General features: G+C 36.1%; 1 pseudogene; it reads right to left on the bottom strand.

The window, feature by feature from the left end:
- Positions 1-300: 300 nt before the first annotated feature.
- Positions 301-18,707, bottom strand: LOC124898880 (annotated as a pseudogene).
- Positions 18,708-18,980: the final 273 nt, after the last annotated feature.

Here is an 18,980-nt window from a genome sequence, read left to right as displayed (position 1 = left end):
TAATTCTAACACGAAGTATGTTATTAGATCGAATGTTTTTGCTTGATCTAATTGAATGATCCCATCTGAGTCATTTCAGTATTTGTGCACTGTCATGTTAGAGCAAATATTTGGAACTGCAAGCTCAATGTAAGGTTATCCATTGGTCTGTAGGTTCTGATATAAGGTTAGAATTCTATCCCGTCCAGAGTAACCTGACAATTCCTAGACTCTGTACAGGTAAGCAAATGATAACACCTGGTAAAAATTGTCAACCCTTTCCTCTCAACTTCAAGAAATACTGAAAAAAAGATATCACATTCATATAACTAAGAGTTTATGAATGCTTATAGTCCATATACTAGCTGTGCTCAATTCTTTCACTCCTTTCTCTGCCTCATCAAAGAACTTTCTGGCCCTCGTGATTGGCTTCTTCATGAATATTCTCCATTTATCGGTCATGCTTCCAACAAATATGTAATCGTTAGATATACCTACCTGTGCTAATTCATATTGAGGCAAGTAGTCTCTTCTTCTTCTAACACTACCTAGAAATCAATATATAAGAAAACAAAAGCCGTAAAAGCAAATACTATGGCCCTTCAATGAAGGAAAAAAGCAAAAAGATTGAACTTGGATTGTCAGTGTCTAAAGTTGATATCATGTTTCAAAGTTGCATATGTCAAAAGGGAAAGATTTCCACGACATGAGAATTTTGGGGCCTGAACGATATCAACTGAAGCAATTTTCACATTATTTTCTCTAAGAAGAATATGTAAAGCTGTGCTCCTCAACCTTTGAGAAACTTCGTTTTTACTCTACCTATTCCTTAATTTTTAATCTCCAATTTACGAAGAGAGTTTCATTACCCTCTCTGCAATTTTCCTAAATGAATTCCATACTGTAGAGAGTGTGACGTTCCATTTCAATTTCTTACAGCACTTTATACAATTGTTGCAGTACTTTTTTATGTGATAAACATCGAGTATACATGTATAGTAAATCTTTTGATGTGTGTAAATGTATCTTTGTACTTATTGTTCTCCAACATCTCTAAAAGTATGTTGGTTAGTTGATTTGCGATCTCCAAAGATAAAGCAACATTATATATGCTCTCTAATGTTGTCTTTGATATAGGTGCAATACCTGTTATTGGAACACTCATCAATCTAACCGTACCAGCAACATAATAACAATATAAGTATAGTTCGTCCAAGTTTTTATATCTTGACTTCTTCAAGTCCATATGCATTCCTTCGATCATATCTCTAAATGGCTACAAAATATATCAAAAGATTAGGCAATTTATGTTATTGAATATAACACCCCAAATTTTAACCTCTAAAATTTTCTTGACTTTTGTGCTCATTGTCCAGGTAACGACTCGCCTAATAAGTCTTAAAGACTTATTGTGGGTCATAGGACCTAATCGTAGGGTGCCCAGTGAGGTTGACCAAGTTTTTGTTCTGATCACAACTAAAACCTAACGAGTCACATGGAGTGATCACGAGTCATAGTATGACTCGTGACCAAACTAGTGTAGGTGCCCAAGTCACTGTTGTGATTACGACTAGGACCCTATGAGTCGTAAGATTAGAGTACGAGCCGTATGGAACGACTCCTAAGGTTAACAGTAAGGGTACCCCATGTATCTTCTAGGACTATGAGTTGTGGTGAGGACTCGTAACAAGATGTCATGAGTCGTTACGTGACTCGTAGTCACTGGCGGAAGTTTTTCTTGTGTTTTAATTGGGGGCACCTTGGTCCTTTCTCCTTTCTCCAATTGTGACCCACAACCTTAAAACCCTTTGGGGACCTCATTATCATTCATAACACAACAAAACAAATCAAATAAACTCTCTCTTCTCTTTCAAATCCCTAAGTCAAGAACAATTAGGGTTTCTCAAGGTTGGTCATCTAGGGCTCAAAGATTGGTTTCTTCTCCATAATTTCTTATATCTCAAGCATGTAATCTCTTTTGTTAAACTTGTTTTCTCTGAAGGCATAGGTTTTGTTGTCATTCATGTGGATTTAAATGTGGAATTGATTTGGGTTGAGGTTCTTGGAGTGAGTGGTTACTTGAATTAGATTTTCATTGCTATAATGAATTTATTTATGTTTTTTCTATGTATTTTGAAACTCGTTGAGGTGAATGGGCATGGTGAATGGGATGGGGGTCGAGGAATTTCCCCAATTTGATGATTTGGTTTTGAATTGATTTTGGAAATTATGTCCTCTCAATCCACTTGCATAATTGGCTTTGAAACTTGAATACATGCATATTGAAAACTACTTTAAACTATGTCATTGCGGAAAAGGTTAATGGAACATAAATGAATTTGAAGGATTTATTGGCCAAATTTTTTATTTAATGAACAAAAGGGGTCATGGAATTCCCCCTAGTTGATGGATAATTAAAATGGCATGATAATATAAGTTTGCAAGAGTAATTGGTACAACGATACCAACGGTATGTGCCTTAATGGATGGTCTTTGGTTTAATGAATGGTAATGTGTAAATATTTTAATTGAGCTTAAAAAGGTTGTGTAGATGAGCCGTGAAAGTGGAGGTCTTGGAGGGATCAATATTGGAAACCACGTTTGTCGGCATAGGGGTTGGTCTTTATGACCATGTGCATAGTTCACACATTATATATTCATACATTTTGGAATGGTTTTAGCTTTGAAGGCTTGGCCCTTCCTCAAATTTCTCTAGTTCATGCGGTTAACACGTACTAGGCCTAACCAGCAAGGAGGGATCTGACCAAACTAGCAGGAGAGAGCTAGACTCTTATAGCCCGTGGGTAAGGATGACAGTTTAAGCTACACGGTTCAGGATAATGTTTTAAATCACATGCTAAGACTTGATCCCTATCCCAACATGGTATCTATATATGAATATGATTGTATGCATTTGTTTTGAATGATTTGAACTAATTTAATCATAGCATTATTTTATCCCCTCCCTGAGTTACATGTTAGCATTCACGCTGCTAATCTTCCCCGAATATTGTATCCCCATGCGATACAGGGTTTGAAGACACTTCTACTTTTCTGTACAATGATAGGTAGTTTCTGGATTATCTGAGAGTTAGCTTAAAGTGATGAGCTTTCATTCTCCGGAAGACCTTTAATTCATTTTATGGTCTTGTCTTTATTTATATCTTAAACTATTTCGATGAATTTTTGGCTATGGTCGGGGGCATGTCCCAACTTAGGATGTTCTTGGTTATTAGAGGCTTTGTAGATTGCTATAGATTGGGACGATTGTTGAAATTCTTATATCCTATTCAGTTTTATCTTGTTATATGTTTGAGATTCATTCGCTTCTAGTTGTATTATGTTCTAGTTGGCTAGGTTAATGGGGGTGGTTTTTTGTCCTTGGCGGACTGGAGATACCCTTCATGACTAGGCCCCACTTCAGGTCATAACATTGAAGAAAGAAAATCAAATTTTATGAATGAATAAAGTATCTGTTCCAAAGAAATGAAGCCAAAATAGTGTAGTGAAAACAATAAGAAACTTATGATTCAAATACAAAACAACACCAAAAGGTGAATGACACGACCCGAGCTAGGTCCTTGTCGTAATGGGCATCTCAAGTCCAACCAGAACTGGAGACCATCCCCGTTACCCAACCCAACTGACCTACGCATACCCTGAGTCAAATGAATTCTGAACATATAACAAAATAGCATTATTGCATAATCTAAGACTCTGGGATGGTCTATATCCGTGACCACCCAAATAAGTCCAATTATCTGATACCCAACCGATAACCAATACCAACCAAACCATAATCCAATTCATAACCTTATGAGTTCCATAATGACAATATATAATCCCAAAATAAAAGAGGATGGAACAACCAACAATCCCATCAATCGGTGTTAGCCCCAATACCAATACTAATACTAAGGCTAACACCAATACTGATCCTACCCATACCAACCCGTAGTTGTTCCATAAAAGCCTTTAAATAAAAGAATACCAAAATCCGATTGGGACATATCCCCAACCATAGCCAGAACAAATATCCATAAATAAACCAAAGTATGAAATAACATCCATAAAATGAAGCCTTCCAAAATAATGGAAACTCACCACTTCAATCCAATAACTGATCCCAAAGTCCTATTGCTAAGTAGGAGGAGTAGAACAGTCGGTTCCTGCATCGTGTGGAGATACAGCCACTCAAATATGGGTTAGTGGGTGAATGCTAGCATGAACTTAGGATAAGGATAAAATAATATCATTTAATAAAACCAATTAAACCATCCATATGCATACAAACCATACATATACATATGCATAACCATGCCAAGAAAGGAAATCGGGTTTAGTATGTATTTGAAACCATTAACTTGGGTATGTGTAGCTTAAATGTCCTAACTACCCACGGGCTATATAGTTCCAGTGTAACCCCCTGAACGGCCCCCAATGTATGTAGCCGCACGAATCGGAGATACCATAAGAGTAAGGGATTTCCAAGTACCCTTACTTTCCATGATACATATATATAGTTTACTTAGAGGATTTTGGTGTACCTCATTGTATCATATAAGATTGCCATAACCTACCCATTATGTTGACAAACATGAGTTTTCAGTGTTTGTTCATTGAACTTCCATCTTCACAGTTAGCTATCACGCCCCGTCATATTGCCTAATTAAAACCATTTTCAACCAGACCATTATTCCATTATTATTAACCAAGGCTATTAGTAGTGGTATCATCATACCGATTATAACTTGCAAGTATTGTCCCTAGCGAAACCTTTTTGAGATCAAGGGATTCCTGTGTACCTATAGATCACATTATCCAATTAACTTGGGGGAGTCCCATGTACCCCACAAGTGTTCCATTATTATAATTACTTAGGAGATTATATTGTACCCCATAAGAATGATTGTTAAACCCAAAGCCATTCCATTTTGACCATTCCAAACCATTTAGCCACTTAGGGTTCCATTAGCAAGTTTAAACCATGCATAAGTTCCATTGAAAATCCAATATTATAGTGGAAGCATTGTTATAGGCATTTTATCAAACACATTGGGGGCTTAGTATTTCCAAAACAGTTTCTAATTACCAATAGTCATTCTCATGCAATCCAATTATCCAAACCACCAATAAAACATGAAAAAACATAATTAAAATATTGGAAAACCATAACCAAACATTTATAACCAAAGCCCCCAAATCATATTTGAAAACCCAAAATCATATAATAATCAATCAAATCATATTTGGACTCCTACTTTTATACCCGAGATTAAAACTCCTTTAGTTCATATCTGGGTCGTTTTACCTGAGTTACCATGGCATTGCTATTGCATGAAAATTCTTGCTCTTTTGTTGTCTCCTGTAGGTAAAGCTTTATTCCTAGACTTGGCAACTTATAGAAAGACAAGAGGGAATATTGCAAAAGTAAAAATTCAGGTTGATCTTACCAAGAACAGGCCTTCTCATATATGAATGGGTTATGATGAAGGTGAAAATGGTGAAGGCATGTGGCAGAATGTTCAATATATGGGAGTTTCTGATTATTGTTGTTATTGTAAACATCAAGGACATCTTCCCATGACTTGTACGATTAAAAAGAAAGATGATGAGGCTAAGATAAAAAAGGAAATGGAAGAAGCAGAAAAAAATGGTTTTTTGCAGCAACTTGATGATGACAACAACAAGGTTCAGAGAATAAGGCTAAAAACTCAGAACCTACAAGGTAAAATGACAAGAATGTTAATGCTCAAGATCAGTGGCAAGTTTAAAGAAGAAGAGGTAAAAGAAATGTTCAACCTCAGGAACAACAACGTCACCGACAAAATCATAGAGGTACAACCAATCAACGATAAGTTTTCAGGTCTAAATCACCTGAGAATAAGCAACTAGCAAATTAGCAGACTCAACACAAGCAACCAACAGGTATGTTTTCTCAAACTAATAACAAAAATCCCCAAAAATGTAATATTGATTCTGGAGTCCAGAATCAACAACCCCAACCTCACAATTCTGAGCTTCATTCTGGTAATACCATACCCCAAAATTCTAACAACAATACTGCAGTAATTTAGCAAAGCCAGCAGCAACAACAACCAGGTACAAATTCTCTTTTTGTTAGGAAAATTCTTAAGGATTGTAATGCTGATTTTGGAGTCCAGAATCAGCAACCCCAACCCCTAGATAATAGTGTTAAATATGGTAATTCTATTCCCTAAATTTCTAAGCATAAATATCACAATCAAGCAAACAAGAAGGTGCAAATGGAAAATGAAACATCAGAGGAAAAAATAGAGAATTTTGGTTCAAAAAATGATAAAACAAATGCTAGAAAATAAGTTGTAGCTGCTGGAAACATCCTAGATAAAAGGACCCAAGGTATTGATTTAATGTTCCATCAACCCCGTCCCGATAATTTGAATATTTCAATAGGTGAAAAGTTGAGGATGAACAAACTCAACCCTAAAATAATACAAGTACTGGAAATATCCATAAAAGGACCTCAAGTATTGACTTAATGCTCCATAAGACCCGCTCGGATAATTTCAATATTTTTTATGGGACCACTGATATAGTTGATGTAGGTGATATTGGTGTGAGGGAGAAAACTACTAACCTACAGGAAGGGGTTTCTAGGGGAAAGGGTGTTCTTAATATGGTTGACCCTAGGATTGCCTCTAGAGCCCCTGCTACCATTGTTGCTAATGATCCTTTTGTTGAAATGCCTGAGGTTAATGATCAGATGTCTGCAGATGGTTCTTCTGGTAATATGGTTTAAAAAATAATGATACTGGTCAATTGTCTAAGGATCAAATTATGGTGCAAGCTTCTAATAAAAATGTGAACTTGATTACTGAAAATCAAAGGGTTGCTTCAGGGGCTGTTGGCCAGTTATCTACAGAGGTTTTTAATCCCAACATGAATGTTGCTACAGAGAAGACTAGGGGTGAAGCTCATCCTAGTAATCCTATTGGTGAATATTCATAAGTTCAGGCTGAAGGTACAAGGTTGGGAGATCCTTTCCAAATTCTCAACAACAAATCTTTATTTAGTCTGAGCAAAAAAAAAATAAACAAGAATAGAAAGAGACAAGAAAGAGGTGATACTAGCCATAATACTCTGCAGCAAAAGGGTAACCAAAATTTTGTGTTACTGACTGAAAAAGCAGGCTTTGATGTTGAGCCTCTACAAATTGATGAGCAGGTGGTGGTTAGTCATAAAGATCCATGTCATTTCAATACCATTCCAACAATTTCAGCTTTAGAAGAGAATTTTGTTGATGAGTATGGTGTCATTCACTCAGAAGATAAAATTGATGAAAATACTATGCAAGAGAAAGTCCAAAAAATCAGTGATACCCATGGCCTTTCCCCAAGAGGGTAGAACAAGAGAAATGCAAAGATCAAGCAAATAACCACTAGCAATTCTGCTGTTGTTGACAAAATCAAAATAAGGTCTCAAGCTAAAAATTCTGATGATTTGTACAATCTGTTGGAATGCAAGGAGCATCAATTCTCAAGGTGTTCTTAAAAGACTTCAAAAACTCAAGAATTTTCACGAAATTTCCATGATTTCTATTCTGGAACCTTTCTCTAATAATTCTCAATTAAATTTTTATAAAGCATAGCTCACTATAGAGAATACAACTAGCAATATGAATGGTAAAATTTGGCTCTTTTGGGATCAATATGTGGAATGCAAGGTGTTAGACCAAGATGATCAGCAGATCACCTGTGAGATCAAGCATGTTTCTCATCCTAGTAATTTTCTCAACACTTTTGTTTATGCTAAATGCAAAAACTATATGAGATGACCTTTGTGGGAAAAGATGCTTCACTTTTCTAGGTTCAATAAACCTTGGTGCATTCAAGGAGACTTTAATGTTATGTTGATATTGATGAGAAGTTAGGTGGCCAGATGTACAATATGAATAAAAGCTTGGAGTTCATTGGAGTGATTGAGGCTTGTGGACTTACTGACCTTGGTTTTCTTGGTCAAAAATTTACTTGGTGTAATCATAAAAGTGCTGATGCAAAAATCTGGAAAAGGATTGATAGGGCAATGGTTAATGACCAGTGGCTGGAGATCATGCCCCAATCTACTATTTCTCATCTTTCTTCTACAGGTTCAGATCATTGTCCTCTCTTGTTGGAAATTATTGAAAGGCAAGAGAGAGTGATTAAATATTTCAAATTCTTGAACTGCTGGGTTGAAAATCCTAATTTTATTACTACTGTCAAGAGATATTGGGACATAACTGTTGAAGACAAACTTATGTGGAGGTTTCACATAAAAATGAAAAGAGTTTCTCATACACTAAGCAATTGGTCTAAGAGCGAGTACGGGGATATTTATGCTATTGTGAAAGAATATGGGGAGATGGTCAAAGCTGTAAAAGAAGAAATCATTCACAATAACGCTGAGGAGAATAGAGCAAAGTTAAATCATACTAATGCTGAATATATAAGGTATCTCAAGTTGGAGCAAGCTATTTTGAAACAAAAAACTTAACTTCAGTGGTTTTAGGAGGGTGATTCTAATTCGAAGTACTTTCATGCTATTATTAGAGGTAGAAGAAGGAGATTGTTTATTCACAAAATCAGTGACAAGCAAGGTAATAGTATTAAAGGGGATAAAAATATTGCAAGGGTCGCGTGTTCTTACTTTGAGGGCATCTTTACAGGTGAAGAAAAGGTGATAAATGAACAAGTTCTTACTTGTATTCCCAGGTTGGTCACACAAAATAAGAATCAAGTGTTATAAGAGATACCTACTATGGAGGAACTGAAAACTGTTGTGTTCTCCATGATTCCTACTTCTGTTGCAGGTCCAGATGGTATGACAGGAAAATTCTTTCAAGTTTGTTGGGGGGTGATTAACAAGGATCTGTTGGAAGTGGTACAATACTTCTTTTGTGGTCACTCTATGCCAAAGTATTTTTCACACACTTGTTTGTTTCTTCTACCCAAAGTGGAGAATCCTATTAAGTTATCGGAGTTCAGGCTTATATATCTCAGTAACTTCACTAACAAAGTTATCTCAAAGCTCATTTGCCTCAGACTTGCTCCTATTCTGGCTCTTCTTATTTTCGATAATTAGTTGGTATTTGTTAAAGGCAGAAATATTTTTGAGACTATTATACTTGCACAGGAGATTATTCACAGCATCAAGAATTTGAAGGAGTGTGATAATGTGGTTATCAAATTAGACATGGCCAAAGCATATGGCAAGGTTTATTGGTCTTATATTTGTTTGGTTCTTCAGAGAATGGGCTTTGGAGAGATTATTATTGATATGATATGGACAATTATATCTAATAATTGGTACTCAGTTATCATGAATGGCTCAATACATGGATTTTATCATTCTACAAGGGGTCTTAAGCAAGGAGATCCACTTGCTCCTTCACTTTTCATTCTTGGTGCGGAAGTGTTGAGTAGATGGAAAAGAATGGTCCTCAAGTGAATCATCTGAGTTTTGCAGATGATGTTATTATTTTTACATCCACCACCAAGTTTTCACTTCAGTTTATCATGAAAATGCTTTAGATTTATAAAGAGACTTCTGGGTAGCTGATTAATAAAGATAAAAGCAATTTCATGATGCATTCTAAAGCACCGGTAAATGATGTTGACAAGGTGAAAATGATTATGGGTTTTAGCTGCAAGGATAGTCCTATTACTTACTTAGGGTGTCCTTTATACATTGGGGGTCAAAGAATCACTTACTTTACTGGAATGGTGGCTACGGTAATTGCAAAAATCAAAGGTTGGCAAACAAAGATGTTGCATTATGGAGGTAGAGCTACTTTGATAAAATTGGTTCTTCAATATCCTCTGATTTATATTCTTTCGGCGGTTTCTCCTAGAATTACTACTCTTAAGCAGATTAAGAACTTGATTGCAGATTTCTTTTGGGGATGGGACAAGGAAAAGAAGTACCATTGGGATTCTTGGGAAACTCTTAGTTTTCCATACAAAGAAGGAGGTATTGGTGTTAAAAACCTTAATGATGTTTGTTTAGCTTTGCAATATAAGCAATGATGGACCTTTAGGTCCAAGAAATCTCTTTGGGGTGACTTTCTACGAGCTAAGTATTGTCAAAGATCAAATCCTATTAGCAAAAAATAGGATACCGGTCAATAACTTACTTGGAAATATATGATGATCAATAAAAGCAAAGCTAAAAATTACATTCAATGGTACTTGAAGGGTGGAAATTGTAGTTTTTGGTGGGATGATTGGCTTGGTGTAGGGCCTATTAATTTACACAACAACTACATACCAAGGCTTGATAATTTTATGGTTTCGGACTTCCTTGTTGATGGCTTATGGAATAAATAAAAGGTTAGACAAATGCACCTCCTTCTCTTGTTCATAAAATTCTCAACATGGTGTTCACGTATCAAGAAGGTGCAGCTGATCGGGGCATTTGGAAGCTAAATTTTAGTAGTATCTTCTCTTGTTCTTTGGCGTGGAATTTGGTTAGAGAGAAGAAAAGTACCAGCTGGTCGGATTCATTCATTTGGCATAGAAATATTCCTTTCAAGACATTTTTTCTTTTGTGGAGATCTCTAAGGTGTAAGCTACCAACTAATGACAAAATTGTTACTTTTGGGCGTGAACCAGTAGACTGTTCTTGTTGCTATAGATCGGGTCTTGATATGGTGGAGCATATTTTTGTTACCGGTGATTTCGCTACACATATTTGGACGTATTTTTAAGCTTTTGGGGGCATTTAGCATGATACCACTACCTTGAGAAATTTGTTGATGAAGTCATGGATTCATAAATATAATAATGGGGTTCACAAACTCATTCTTCAAGCAACACCTATTTTTATTTGTTGGACTCTTTGGAAAAATAGGTCTGCTAGCAAATATGGGGGGAAGAAATATAGTACTACTAGAGTTAGATTCTTCATTATTAAGAAGCTTCATATGTTGGTGACTACAACTTATCCTTATATTTCGTGGCCAAATAATTGGAGTGATCTTGTTATTCTTATTGAGAATTGCCAACATGAGATGAAAGTTACTTAAGTTGGTTGAACTAAGCCATATCATACCATGGTAAAGCTGAACATGGATGGAAGTGCTTTGGAAAATTCCAGAAAGTGGAGCAGGGGGTATTTTGAGAGATAATGTAGGCAAACTGATTTTTGCTTTTGCGGTACCTCTTGGAGCTTGATCTAATAACCAAGCGGAGGTTTAGGCAGATATTATTGGCATCACTTGTTGTATACAACATGGCTATAGTCGAGTTATATTAGAAGTGGATTCCAAACTTTTAGTCAAGTGTCTCAAACGTGATATTACACCACCTTGGAGCATTTACAGGTACATTGAAGAGCTTCAACATCTTACTAGTATACTTGATTATTTCAGTTGTGTTCATGTATACAGGGAGGAGAATTTTTTGGCAGATGGACTATCTAAGCATAGCCATGAGATGGATTCTACTTAGTATTATTATAGTTTTCACCATCTCCCTCAGGAGACTAGAGGATTCTTCACTCTTGACAAAATTGGTATGCCTAATTTTTGAAAAAGGATGTTGAAGTGTATCAAGAAACCACCCTAGATGGAGTTGGACTTTCTTGTAGTTGGTATCTTCTGTTTCATTTGTCTCACCTCATTAGCTTCATCTACGCTATTCTCTTTAGTTTATAGTTTTATGAAGTGCTTAGTTTTGTTATGATTTTCTTCTTAGATTGTAAGGGGAGAGTCTCCCTTATTCATGTTTTCCTAGATTATATTGTACAGAGAGGAGTCCTCACTTCTAGGTGATTAGATCTAGGTTCCTTTCATAGTTTTGGGGATGAGTTGATCGGCCTTAGTAGGCTAATTGACTTTAAACCATCATAGGATCGAAGGTAAGGTCTATGTCCCCCTTTTTGTACTTTTTTTTTATTTATTTATGATAAGGCTTGGGGGTGTGTGGCTCAACCCCTAACCTCCACGGGAGGTGAGAGCCCCGAGTAAGGTCCGTTTCTTAAAAAAAACCATGAAAACATTACACAAAATCCATTCCTTAAGTTGGAACTAACAATGAGGGAAGATAACATGCCTTAAACCAAGAAAATGATAGAGATAAATCACCAACACAAGCCCCAAATTAATCCTTAAGATAAAACCCTAGCTTTCCTTACCCAAAGTTTTAGAGAGGATTAAGGAGTATTTTCTAAGTGTTAATAAATAGGATAATAGGGCCAATAACCTTCCAAGTGAATTAAAAGTTATGGTTCCTTATTAGGTTAAGTGGGGAAATGTCCAGATTACCCCCACTTAAACTGCATAAAATTCTCGTCATAGGTACGACTGTGTAATACCCCAAAAATCAAACCAATGTTAGAGCCATGTGTCAAGCTACTGCAAAGTAATTTATAGTTCTTTGGTATTTTAATAAGTGAGTTGGACGTATATTAAGGCCTCAAATAACTACTAGCTATTAGATGAATCAAAATATCCCTTACCGATTGAGTTCTCGAGAAGGATGATGCTATAGTCAACTTCAAATGAGCATATCTTTCGTTTTACTAAGAATTTTTTATCTCATGACCCACCAAAATATAGATAATTGAATTATCTTTCCAACTATACCAATTTTGACTAAATTTGATACCCGAGTGAAAAGTTATAGCATTTTTTGTGTGAGGCAGTAAGTTGCCGCGATTACACCACTCGGTGGTGCTATAGCGATGGAGCCAATACCGCTCAGTGGTAAATATCGAAATTAGAATTGTCCAAAATAGTGGTTCACCGCTATTACACTGCTCAGCGGTGCTATAGCGGTGGGATCAATACCGCTCAATGGTAAGCCTCAAAACTAAATTTTTAACTTCCCAGGGACCGTTTGGCCTTTTCCCATGGCACCAATCCGTGAAAAACACAGTATTAAAGCCCCCAAAATCATATTTGGTCATATTTTATTCAAATTCTCTCAATTTAAAACCCAATTCTCTCAAGAACAAACCCTATCCCCTTCAACATTCAAGATCAATTCTCAAGAAATCCACCAAGAACTTCCAAGAACTCTTCAATTAAGGTATGTTAAATGTTCATCCTTGGGACCTTATCACCCAAGGAGTCCAAGAACCCAACTTCAAATTTAAAGTTATGATTTTTTTTACATAATTGTTATGACTTTAACCATGAATCTCCATGAATCTTGATTCTATACCATGATTACATGAAATTGTTATTGTTATTAAACCCTAAACATTTGAATAATGTTATTTGATGATTTAAATCATAATTAGTGATATTGATGTTGAAATCATGTTATTTCTACAAGCTTTAAATTATTCCCATGCTCAGCTTACATTATGAATATCAAGTATTTGATGAAATGCCTATAAAAAGAAATTTTGAATAAATGCTTTCATATTATGACCTCAAAGTTTTAGTACTATTTTGCTATTATTGCTATCGACTCCTGGGGATTATGAATACCCAAAAACATACTTGTTCACTTAGTCTCAGTATCTTCATAATAGTTTTAGATATGCTATGAGCATTATCTGTTCAGTCAGTTATCATAATCAGTTAACTTAGAACAGTTCAGTATTCTGAGTCAGTTCAGTTGGGAGTAGGATTTAGCACCGAGCGAACCTAGGGATGGGGGCTCACCTGCTAGTTGAGGGTGTGACCTCTAGTAGCATTCCCTATATTCTATAACTACGTAGCAAGTGTAGGTTGAGAGGTTAACCTGCCAGTTGAGGGTTGATCTCATAAGGGCATCTGCCAGTTGAGGGTAACCCTTAGTGCTTCGAAACGACAATTTAGTGGATCCACACAGCCAGTGTTAGTACCCTTAGCACGATACTGACACCCTTCTAACTGGGGTCACAGGTTAGACCCCAAATTAGATCATTGGTTCATGTCAGTTAGATAATAGCTCCCACAGTCTTAGCCCAATAATCAGCTCAGTAATTCAGTTTCAGTTTTGATTGACCATAGCGTACATATATAAATCATTCATTTAACAGTACACAGTATTTTAATTTCCAGATTATATTCAGAACATGTTTTATGCATGGTCATGCATTCTCAGTATTTACAAATTTTATACATTCTATTCAGTACTTTATTATATTTATTCAGTCAGTTATTACACCTGTATATGAAACCATGCTTATCAGCCTACCTCATTTAGCATAACAGTGCATTCAAAGTACTAACGGCATACTCGTTTCTTGCTCTATGATGTCTCATATCATAAGTTCGAATGCTCAGGTTCCCAATTGCACTTAGATATCCCAGCACATCAGTAGCAGCAGTTGTGGTGAGTCCTCAAATTTCGAGGACAGACTATATTTATTTTCATACTTTCAGTTCAGTAGTCAGTCACAGTTAGTTGGGGACTTATCCCATCAACTCCACAATCAGTTAGTTAGAGGCTTTCAGATACTTTCAGCCAGTTATTCAGTTATCAGTTGTTATTGACAGTCTTACAGTATTGTTTTCAGACAGATGTCATCAGTATTTGGAACCAGTATTATTTTTTTTGTACTTAAAACCTTATGGAGAATTCAGTTAAGTTCCGCACATATTTTTGTTATTTATTCAGTGCTCATAACAAGTACCAGCAAACGTTAGCTTGTGGTCCTTCGGGGCTGTAGGCATCATGTGGTGTCCAAGGTGTACTCTCGGGGCATTACAGACTGAACCATATGGCTCGTATCCTCTCTGTACGAGTGGTACCCACCACTCATACCCTAGGCCTCCCCCTTGGACCCAATACTATCCAAGGTATGATTCACCTAGACTGAAGTCATACCCTAGTGTAATACCCCATATTTTGCCATTGTGTAGGAAATTCAATTAGCTTTCCAACGATATAAAATTAGCCCAAATCTGATACCCGGGTGAAGAGTTAGAGCTAATTTTTTAAGACAGTGTACCACCTGAAACTTCAGCGGGTCGTGGAGCCAAGACAAATGACAATTGTCACTTTTCAGTGCTCCATCGCGATATTAGCGCGTCATGCTATAGGCTCAGTTCACAATTATCATTTCCCAATGTTCTATCGCGATACCACCGCGTAGCGCCGATGTCCCAATTGTCAATTTCTAGTGAGGGATCGCGATTGTGATGCATCACGCCATAGGCCAAATTCTCAGATGTCAATTTCCAGTGACATGGTGCGATAGCGCCGCGTCGCACCAGGGGGTAATTTCAATTTTTTTTATGGAAATCCAAAGTTTTCTTCAGGGCTAAATTGATTATTTCCCATAATTTTAATCCACCCAGGTGTGATATTTAAGCCCTAAAAATGTTTTGAGCTCATTGTTTAATAGTTTTTCCCAAATCAAAAAGACATTCTCTCTCAAAAAAACAAACCCTAGCTTCAAGAAATCAAGAACAAGCCTAAGAATTCCTTCAAGAGTCTTCAAGAATTAACAATTCAAGGTATGTTGGGTGTTCATCTATGGGTTTCTTTCACCCATAGAGTCCACGAATCCATTCTTCTAAAATTACGATTGTTGAATTATGAACTTCCTTGTTTGAATTGAATTCATGTTCATGACATTAGTTGGGCTTTAGATCCATAATTTAAGTTCAAGTTCATGAAATTGAATAGCATGTGTAATGAATATGTGATTATTTTGAAAATCCTTAAATTTACAAAGTGATTAATGTATATATGATGTTAATTGGATTTAATCCATAATTATTATAAGATTCATGAAATTAAATTAGTATTTTATGGGGAATTATATGAATTGCATGCTAAACCCATGAAATTGTAAGTTTGGGCATTGTAGTTGCCATGTTTATATGTTATCCATGATTATGTGCATGAAGTTGTGCTCCCTAAGTGGTTGATAGAATGTCCATGTGAATAAAGTGATGAAATCATGACATGTTAGTATATGTACATGCTTATGCCCTACAAGTGTTTGCTAAAATGTCTCTATAGATGAAATATGAACATGTGTACATTACTATGCTTTGCAAGATCATGTGATGATTTACTTTTCATGCTATCGACAATCTAGTTGTTTACCTAGAGTTAGTGTCAGTTACAAGCTAGTATTAGTCATGTCACAACCAGTAGTACTCTCAGTCAGTTACAAAACTCAGTAGAACTCAGTCAATTATAGAACTCAGGAAAACTCAGTATCAGTCCAGTCCAGTTCAGTATAATCAGTTTAGTGTCTTTCAGTTGGAAGTAAAATTCAGCACCGAGCAAGCCTTGGGATAGGGGCCTACCTGTTAGTTAGGACTAGGTACCTAGAAGTAATCCCTAAGTTCCAGAACTACGTAGCCAGCGTAGGTTATAAGATGTCACCCGTTAGATAGGACTAACATACTCAAGGATCACCCGCTAGTTTATTACTAATCTTAGGGGTCACCCGTTAGTTAGGAATGACTCCACAGCAGTTGTTAGTACTCGTGGCATAGTGCTAACACCCTTTCAATTGGGGTTACAAATTGGACCCCAACTCAGTTATCTTATCTTATTTGGGGTATGTCGGTTAGATGATTACCTCCCACAGTTTCAGTTTCAGTCTTCAGTATAGAACTCAATTTAGTTCTATAGAATCAAGATTGTCGGACATAGTCAATCAGTATCAGTTCAGTTATCAGTAACTTTAGATTATCAGTTATTCAATTATCAGAACTCAGTATTCAGCTTCAGAAAATCTTAGTTATAATATACACGTATATGCACAGTTTGCATACTCAGTGATTTCAGTTGTATGAGTTATCCATGTACTCTCAAGTTCAGTTACTCTATATCATTTTAGCTAGTTATATATGCACAGTTTGCATACTCAGTGATTTCAGTTGTATGAGTTTTCCATGTACTCTCAAGTTCAGTTACTCTATATCATTTCAGCTAGTTATTGTTCATGCATATAAACCCTTGCATTCAGCCTTACCTCATCTAGCATACCAGTACATTCCACATACTGACACATATTCTTTTTTGCGTTATTATGTTTCATATCATAGGTTCGAACACTCAGGTTCCCAACCGCATTTAGACAGATCCAGTCGGCAGTTGTAGATTTAATAGTGAGTCCTCATCTATCAAGGATATGCTTTTATTTTAATATTCAGTAACTTCAATATTTCAGTAGTTGGAGTTAGTTGGGGGATTGTCCCATCAACTCCGCTTTCAGGTAGTTCAGTTAGAGGCTTTTCAGACTAGACTAGTTCAGACAGTATTTCAGATTCAAATGTTTTATTAGATGTTATTATTTATCAGTATTTAAGATTTTGAACCTTATGGCATTTCAGACTATTTTCTGTATTTAGTACAGTATATTATTCAGTGCTCACAGTAGACATCAGTCATGGGTTAGCTTGTAATCCTTTGGGGTCGTAAGCACCGTGTAATATCCGAGGTACAAACTCGGGGCGTTACACCTAGCATATGACTAGTACCCATGACCCGTACCCCTGGCAGAATAAAATCTAAAGAGGATTGAACACTTGCCACCATATGAGTCCATGGTACGACTCATACCCTAGCTTACGGCCTTGGTGAGCCACTCGTACTCAGATCCAACTTAAGTTACCTAGCCTAAGATTAAGTAAATCAACCCAACAATTCGTATCCACCAATACGACTCATACTACCCAAGTCGTATCCATTTCAGAAACTAAATCTAACCTACCAACCAACACTAGTCAGCATACGACTAACCCATACTACTTGTATCCCAGTTTATGAGTCGTTTCCCCTAGTCATATCCTATCCAGTAACCAGAAATCCAGAAGATTTTCTAAGTCCAGAAACCCGGGATGTTTCAATGAAAAATCAAGAATTTGCAAAACTGTGAAACAGAAAATGAAGTATATGTAGAATCATGGACGAGAGAAACTAATCCAACTAAAGACAGTTTCCACAAAGATGAAAGCATAAGAGTAATCCATACGGAAAGCAATCAGCTAATGCGACATAGAACTCTGAATCAAATAAAGATAAAATCATAGAATTGGAAGACTAACCTGAATATCAACTAAAAATTTGGAAACTGTGTCGGACAAAGAAACATCAAGCATGTCAAACAGTTGTCCACTAAAAACATCTTTTAGACTGTCTTCTTTCTACCTATCTAAGGTTGTTGGAGTAATGTGTGATATATTTAGACCATCAATAAGTTCATCTGTTCTCCTGCACCATACTGTGCAAACATAACATAATAAAGAAACGATTCAACTCAAGAATTTAGTTTATATATGTAATAACCCCTACGTCTAACAATCATTGTCAAAGATTTTTCCCTTTGAACACTAGATTAAAGCTTGATATAACAATAGAACTTCATATGATGCCTTCAAGTTAGTGAAACTCAGATTTTACCTATTACAGGTGACCCTCAAACTCAAAATATTAGTTTTTTTTCTTCGCCTTTGATTAATTATATGTGTTTGGGTGTGTATTTGATACTGAATGGCTAAAAACCTCACCATATATTGCCCAGATAACTTTTCTTCTACCTGGAGTCATTAGCATAGTTCATGAATAACCAAATAAAGATTAAATTTTGGCTTCATTTTACATTAACAGGCATATATATATTCCAAATTAGTACATAAAAGGAAATGTTTTGGCTAACAAATAAATAGATTAAAAAAGCTAACCCAAGTAAAAATTCTTTGCGTACGCTGCACATACTTCACTACACCTATCATATGCTTCACTCAAAAAGTACAAAGTCCCTAGAATAGTTATGTCCTTCTTCATTTCTAACTAATCGGTAGACCCCGGCTGCCTAAAAGACATAATGAAAGTACTTGAATAAAATAAAAGAAAAATGTGAGTCTTATTATCTTTCCATAAGCAAAAGATCTGATTCTTTTCTATCATTTATAGAAAAAGGATTAGTAATAAGGAAAGAAAGCATTAAAAGGTAACAATTATCTTTTTTTCAAATCCCATCAATGAATCTAACTTTAAAACAAGATCGACTCAAATAAGTACCATAAATTTCATTTACAAATTCAACATTCAATTTCCACATAATCTAATACTCTAAAT

Source organism: Capsicum annuum, chromosome 1 (genome assembly GCF_002878395.1).
Source record: "Capsicum annuum cultivar UCD-10X-F1 chromosome 1, UCD10Xv1.1, whole genome shotgun sequence".
NCBI classification, from domain to species: domain Eukaryota; kingdom Viridiplantae; phylum Streptophyta; class Magnoliopsida; order Solanales; family Solanaceae; genus Capsicum; species Capsicum annuum.
Note: the sequence above shows the minus strand (reverse complement) of the source record. Positions and strands in the feature narration are given on the sequence as shown.